Source organism: Zingiber officinale, chromosome 10A (genome assembly GCF_018446385.1).
Source record: "Zingiber officinale cultivar Zhangliang chromosome 10A, Zo_v1.1, whole genome shotgun sequence".
Classification (NCBI taxonomy): Eukaryota; Viridiplantae; Streptophyta; class Magnoliopsida; order Zingiberales; family Zingiberaceae; genus Zingiber; species Zingiber officinale.
The window spans coordinates 18,977,202-18,985,125 of record NC_056004.1 but is presented as its reverse complement, the minus strand read 5'-3'; positions in this window follow the sequence as shown (position 1 = coordinate 18,985,125).

The window sequence follows — 7,924 nt, the reverse complement described above, 5'->3', positions numbered from 1 at the left end:
GTAGATCTAGGTTAGAAAACTCATATTCGAAGTTTTATGAAATTTATTTCTTCGCACGGATCCGTGGCATGGGAATTTTGGGGTTTCCGCAATGCAAAAAGCGGTTTTTGCGGCTCGAAAACCCAACAGATCCTTAGCTGCCGAGCATACGACTTCCGGGCCCGGTTAGAATCCTCGTCAGTGGGCCCTCTTACTATGATATTGATCTCCCCCCGAGCGGCGTTGCTTCTATTTTCTTCCTCCCGTGCAGATGGTCTAGCTCGCTCGTGAGAGGTCCGGGGCTGATCACCGTGATGTGGTCGCTCGGATGATCTCCTAACTTCTCGTCGCCCGGCGTCCCAGTGCTGATGTCGCTGGTTGGGCGAGGCGATCGACGACGATAGTTTCTTGGCGTCGACGAGATAACTGGGGTGAACCCTCGACAATCGCGGGTGTTGTGGCTAGCCGACTGGTATAGGGAACAAAACATGGGAGTCCATATCTTTCCCTTCGGCCTCGGCCATTCGGCAGCCACGTGTTGGACGGCATGCGGCTTGGCCTCATAATGCTGTCGGGCCCCCTCAGCTCGGGGCCCTCTAGGGGGCTGGTGGCTGATAGGTGGCCTCCTTTCAGTCGCCGTGGATGGTTTTGACGACACCTCCTTCCTTCTGGCCGCTTGTGCTTCCTCCACTTTGATGTATTCGCTCGCCTTCTTCAGCATATGGTCGTAATCACGGGGCGACTTTCGGATGAGCGAACGGAAGAAATCCCCATCGACCAGCCCTTGGGTGAACGCGTGTATCATGGTCTCGGATGAAACTATAGGGATGTCCATGGCTGCCTGGTTGAATCGTTGGATGTAGGTTCAGAGAGTTTCTCTGGGCCTCTGCTTCATGGAGAACAAGTTGACGCTAGTCTTCTGGCAGCGCTTGCTGCTTGCAAAGTGGTGGAGGAATGCCGTCCGGAAGTCCTTAAAACTCCGAATCGATCCATCCGACAACCTCCGGAACCATCGTTGCGCCGAGCCGGACAGAGTAGTGAGGAAGACCCGACACTTAACTCCGTCAATGTATTGATGTAGAGTAGCGACATTATTGAACTTACCGAGATGGTCATCTAGGTCAGTCGCACCACTGTATTCTCCAATCGCCAGGGGGACATAGTGCCTCGGGAGCGGATTTTGCAGAATCGCCTCTGAGAACTGGCGATTGATCCGCTCGGGCGAAGAATCAGTCCGAGACGCCTTGCCTTTCTTGATGTCCCGTGCGGGTGCTTCATCGGCTGACGATCCTTAGTTGGCCTGCGTGAGTTTGGAGGGGGTCTGGAATAGGGCCTAATGGAAGGGAATTGGCATGGGTGGTGCATCTCCTGGCATGTCGGTCTGCCCTTTGTTTTATGCCCAAGTAGAAAATTATTCCGGTCGATCTTCCAACGCCGCTCGGCCACCGGATGCCGAGGTGGCCTGATGCGTAAGCTGCTCGGCTTGTGCCCTCTGCTGCTTCTCCACTATTTTTGCTGCTCACGCCTAGATGAGCGCGTCGAGTTCTTCTGGAGAGAGCGTCACAGTGTGTGAGTGTCCAGCTTCCTCCATCTTCTCGGCTCGAATTCAGGTGTGTTCCCACAGACGGCGCTAATTTGATCATGTTCGAGTGCTGAGTCGACGGTCACTGGGGACGTGGTGCTCTCGTTGACTCCGCGCAGCCTTGTGAGTGACGTAGACCTTCGGCGAGAACCTGCAAGCACAAAACCGAACCGGGAAGGGGTTTCCGGCGACGACCCTCCGACGCTCTAGTCAGCCTCCGACAGCAAGAAATCGAAGTAGAATGACGAGAACTGTAGCTACAGTGATGAATCGCGCATACCTCCGTCGAAGTCTGGGGGTCCTTATATAGGGCTCCCTGAAGGCGCGTGCACACTTACCAAGACATGCACGCTTATCAAAGCATACCTGCAATGAGTGTGTCAAAAAAGCACGTCTAACGCCATACCTTAACAGATCGGGCATATCCCTGACGTGACAGTGGAAACTTTCATCGTACGATTCTCTGCCTGACCATGTCGTTTGTCAGTGACACTTTCCCCGAAGAAGATATTCCCTCCTGCTCTTCTTGTCGTCTGCAAGGCTGAGCGGGGAGTTTGCTCGGCCGAGCCCCCGTACTGCTGCTGGAGTGACCGATCCGAGTGGGAGGCCTGCTCGCCCCCTAGTGCTTCATCCTGCTTCCGCCCTGCCGCGCGTGGTCGAACAATGTCTATCGTCCGACCGAGTGGGGATTCCGTTCGGCCTCTGAGCGTCGGAAACCCAGCGTTGAGCTGGGCTGTCGCACTGCCGCTCGGGTAGATACGCTGGCTGCCCGGCCGGGCACTAGATGTTGACCGTGTTGACTCTAATTCCCACGTGTCATTGGCTGCTCTACCATCCGGGTCCCACTTTACCACCGGATCAAACATAATCACATGAAGTCTCATAGCAGGACACATCCAATAAATTAGTTACCATTAACCAGCATTCATTTGTTAACTCTCAACATCTCGATATTTTCAACTAATGGGGAGGGACTGCTTAGATAAATAAAGGAGTGTAACATATGCTAGTCTTATAGAATCGATGATGTTCAGTCTCATCAATTCATTAACTAGGAAATATTTCAATACGTACATAATTACACATGATGAGATACTCACTAATTATGATCTAATCATAATTTCTCTCATGTTATACATTGTATTATATATTTTCTTAGTTGAGTTTAAAATCAAATTATATACATAGAGAATATACATCTACATAGCAACTTTATTTATCAAATAAATGATACAACTTCTAAAATGATTGCCTTAGAGCACTCTCAAATATAACATACTCTCACTTGATCTAATGTCAATCACCTTTATTCTAATACAAGAGGATTCAACATGACTATCAAACTTACTTTGTGGTAGAGTCTTTGTCAAAGGATTCGCTTGGTTCTTTTTGTTGGGACCAATTATGTAGCTAGAGGGGGGAGGGGGGGTTGAATAGCTCAGTGCGCTCGTCCTGCTCTTCGATGCTTGTTTCTTCAAGATATGCAGCGGAAAATACAAAGAAACAAAATACACAACGCTAACAAGAGGATTTACTTGGTATCCACCTCACAAGAGGTGACTAATCCAAGGATCCACACACTCACGCACCCTCCACTATGAAAACACTCCTTTATGGTAACTACCAAAGGCGGAGAAGCTCTACAAGTTCACACTATAAGAAGAAATGGAAAGGGAACAAAATACAAGCAAAATCTTACAAGTTTGCACAAGAGAAACTCTAACCCTAGCTTTCTTCTTCAGCTGTAGATCCGCCTCTTGACTTGGAAAAACCTCCAAGAACCTTCAAGAACTGGCGATCTGAACTTTGTGGAGAAGCTGTGGAGTTGCTGTGAAGATCGGGAGTGAACAGTGCAAGCTCTACCGAAGGAATCGAACGGCTGCAGCTAAATACGACGCCAACGGTCGGATCCTGATCGATTGGAACGCTCTCAATCGATCGGGGAGGCTTTGGATCGATCGGCCGATCGATCCAGAGCGCCTCTGTGCTCTCTGGAATTGCCTGGATCGATCGGTCGATCGATCCAGGGCTTATCGCGCGAAATCGCAGCTCCCAATCGATCCACTGATCGATTGGGGGCTCTGGATCGATCGACCGATCGATCCAGAGCTGTTCTGTGCGATCGCGCACTCGTCCCAATCGATCCACTGATCAATTGGGAGGAGGATTGTCGCAAAGACTCTCCCAATCGATCGGCCGATCGATTGGGTATGAGCCAATCGATCGGCTGATCGATCCAGCTCATGATTTCTCCCAAAATCAAGTCTAAAGCCTCCTAAACCAACATCTGGTCAACCATGACCTGTTGGTTCATCGTGCCTAGCATCCGGTCACCCTTGACCTGCTATAACATCATCACCAAGTGTCTGGTCAATCCCTTTGACCCACTTGGACTTTTCTCCTCGTGCCAAGTATCCAGTCAATCCCTTTGACCTACTTGGACATTTCTCCTCGTGCCAAGTATCCAGTCAATCCCTTTGACCTACTTGGACTTTCCAACACTAGATGTCCGATCAGCCTTGATCCATCTGGATTTCCTCGTGCCTGGCTTCACTCACCAGGACTTCCTTCTGCCTAGCTTCACTCACTAGGTCTTTCACCTGGCTTCACTCACCAGGATTTCCTTCTGCCTACCTTCACTCACTAGGACTTCCTTCTACCTAGCTTCACTCACTAGGACTTCCTTCTGCCTAGCTTCACTCACTAGGACTTCCTTCTGCCTAGCTTCACTCACTAGGACTTCCTTCTGCCTAACTTTTCAGTTAGGACTTTCACCTGGCTTCACTCACCAGGATTTCCATGTCAAGTATCTAGTCAACCTTGACCTACTTGACTCTCCTTCACATATGAATAATTGCACCTGCAATTTTCATGTATTGACTATATGTATTGTCAAACATCGAAACCACGACATCAAGACTCGAGCTTGCCTCAATTCAAGCTCAGTCAACACGGTCAACCTTGACCTGGGGAATATTGCACCAACAATCTCCCCCTTTTTGATGTTTGACAATACCTTCTTTAAGTTAGCCTAATCCCATAGCCTCAACCTTCTTCATGCCACTAGGTAATGAAGACATAAGTTAAACCCTACATTCTCCCCCTAAGAGGGCAAACTCCCTCTTAGATAATGAATGCCTAACTTAAACCCTACATTCTTCCCCTATTGGCACACATCACAAACAATCCCCATCTTTGGGCACACATCAAAAATAAACTCGCCTCCTGAAGAGTTACCCTTCGTCGTTTACAACTTCACTCGTTGCTCACAACACAATAATGAAGGTCTCATACCATTCATTATTCTCAACACTCATCCTTGAGCATATACCACTTGGTATATTCACACGATTCAAATGAAGGTCTCATACCCTTCATTTTCATCAAATGTCCAACCTTGAGCATTCTCACTAAAGAAAGTTAACCACCTTCCAAGGTGTATGAAAAATAATTTTCATATCCTTAAAGAGTAACTCCCCCTAAAGACATGGTCGTGACTTCTGTCATTGCACCAATAATGACTTGGAATCTCTAAACCTTTAGAAAACTCAAATTTAGAAGTTTTGAGGTTCATAAATTCAATAATGAACCCAAATCTCAACCTAAACTTCTACTTAGTCTTCCTTAACCAATCCATCCTAGTTTTCATCATGAAAACTCCCCCTAGATGTATAAAAATATGTTTTGAGGGGTAAGGAAAGGTTACATTGACTAAAACATGGTCCAAAATGCTGAAAATAAACTTTCCCAGCTAAAATCAGCATCCCCAATCGATTGGAGTTGAGTTCCAATCGATTGAACCCTGCTGAATCGATCCACTAATCGATTCAGACTGCTTGGATCGATCGGCTGATCGATCCAGCAAGCTTCTGCTTGCGAGAACTGCCTTCTCAATTGATCGCCCGATCGATTGAGGCACTCCAATCGATCCACTGATCGATTGAAGTTCTGAAATTATTGAAATTTCATTTCAGTCAATTTCAGAAACCCCTAAAAAATTCTACAAAATCCTAAAAATCATGAAAATTATTGTAGACATTATTTAGGGAATATATTATCATGGAAAAATAGTTTTCTAAGAAAATACATTATATTTTCAAAGATGGACACAAACTTGAAAACTTGTAAAAACTTTAGTGTTTTCTTCAAGTTTGTGCCTAACTCTTCAATGATGATCACTATCAAAAGATAGTCTTCATCAAGGTTTTCCAAAGGCATTTTAAAATGATTTTCAAAACCAATATCCAACCATGTTCTTTGGGCTCAATGCACATGACTTGTACATTAGCTTTCCCAATGATTGAAAAACACATAACTATGTGTTTGATGAACCTAAAACTCACAAAAATGCACTAAATCAACATCTTGAGTTTTGTTCATTATCCTAACATCTCACTTGTATTTAATGTGTACTAAAACACATACAAGTCACCTTATAGTTCTTAGTGAGATATAAACTTTTGGTTTGTACCCTAATCTAGAGATCATGCATATCTACCTAGGCATTTAGAGGTTATGAACATCCACCAAGGATGTAATTTGTTAATAAATGTCATTTGTCCTTAAATTGCAAGGAATTAAAATAATGCATGATATGTTATGGCATACATCAAAAAGAAATAATTTTCAAAAGAAAATTTCCTATAACTATATGATGTATGTATGCCATGACATGGTATTTTTGTGTTTTTCATAATGGAACATGAATGAAAAAATAAATATGATGTCATGACATATTATGGGCAAACAAAGCATGGCAAATTAGCATAAATAAAATACCTAGGTTGTCTACCTAAGTATCCTTAAGCCTTAGCTAAATTAAGCTTTAAAAACCTAGATTGCCCACTATTTCCCAAGAAAATGCCAATAATCCAATTTTGACATTTCTTTTGCTTTTCCTAATTTTTTCCAATTTAAATTAACCATATTCCTCAAATTTTGGCACAATTTTCTCTTTTAAAGAGTAACCAATTGAGTTAAGGCATACATTGCCTTTCATTTCCTAAGAACATACCAAAGTCCTAACTTGGTAGTTCTTATGATTTTCCCAATTTGTGTCACTTAAAATATCATCCAATTTATCAAATTATGACACATTTTACTCTTATAAGAGTAAATAAAAATTCTTTTCATTTTCAAAGGTTAACAATAACCTTGAAAATGCTTCCCGAGTGTCAACTTCATCAAAGTTGGGTTAACTACCCTTCTAATCGGAGTTGACACTCTCTAACTCATCTATGAGGTAGAGAAAATGCTCCTAAGAACCCAACACCTATTGGTGCTCCTTGGATGCTCTAAGTACTCACTAGGGATAACTTCCCTAGACACCTTCTTAGTGACCTTGTTAGGCTTCTTAGAAGCCTTGGTTACTTTTTCTAGATCAACTCTAGGGATTGCCTCCCTTGTGACCTTTCTAGTGACTTTCCTAGACTTCTTAGAAGTCTTAGTCACGTTTGTTGCAAAAATACTCTTAGGGATAACGTCTTTAGTATTTTTGACTTGACCCTTAGACCTAGACTCGGTTCCATAGCTATATGGAACTCTATTGTAAGAGATTACATCCTTCTTAGCCTTAGGTTTGTATCCCAAACCTCTATTGCTCTTGGATGACCCTTGTTGTACTCCTAGACCTAGGTTTTTCTCATTTTGCCCTTTCAAGATATTTTCCATCCTTTTTAGGGTCTTTTCCATTTTATCAAGCCTTGATCTCAAGACTTGATTTTCTATCATTAAATCCTTAGATTTTGGTTTTTCAATGAATCCATGAGCATTTTTATTTTTAGACCTATAACTAAAATTCTTAGTTTCCTTGTCTAGATTTTTATCTACCTTTCTAAACCTAGGTGTGGTAGTTTTAGCATGTAGAGCCACATGTTTTTCTTTAAAGCTCTCATGCTTTCTATTCTTATGGTAAATAGCATTAAAATGATAAAAGTTAGAACTACCATGCTTTTTACAATTATTTAAAGGGGTAGGCTCAATAAATGATACCTTTCTTTTTACCTTAGAGGCTCCCCCTTGACTTGTGCTTCCTCCAAGAGCCTTGACCGCTTTCTTCCCCTTGGGACATTGGCTCCGGTAATGTCCCTTTTGATTGCACAAAAAGCACACAATGTGCTTCTTGCTCCTTTTTGTTCCGGAAGCGGTCTCCTTGGGCTTCTCCTTGCCCTTTTGTGCCACGTGGCCCTTCTTCTTGGCCAATTTAGGGCATTTACTTTTGTAATGCCCTTTTTCCCTACACTCAAAGCAAATGATATGATTTTTGTTATTTTCTATTGAAATTGTTATACCTTTGCTTGTAGGGGTGGCATCTTCTCCTTTTGATCCGGAGGTAGAAGCTTCCTCTTGATCCGAACTTGATAC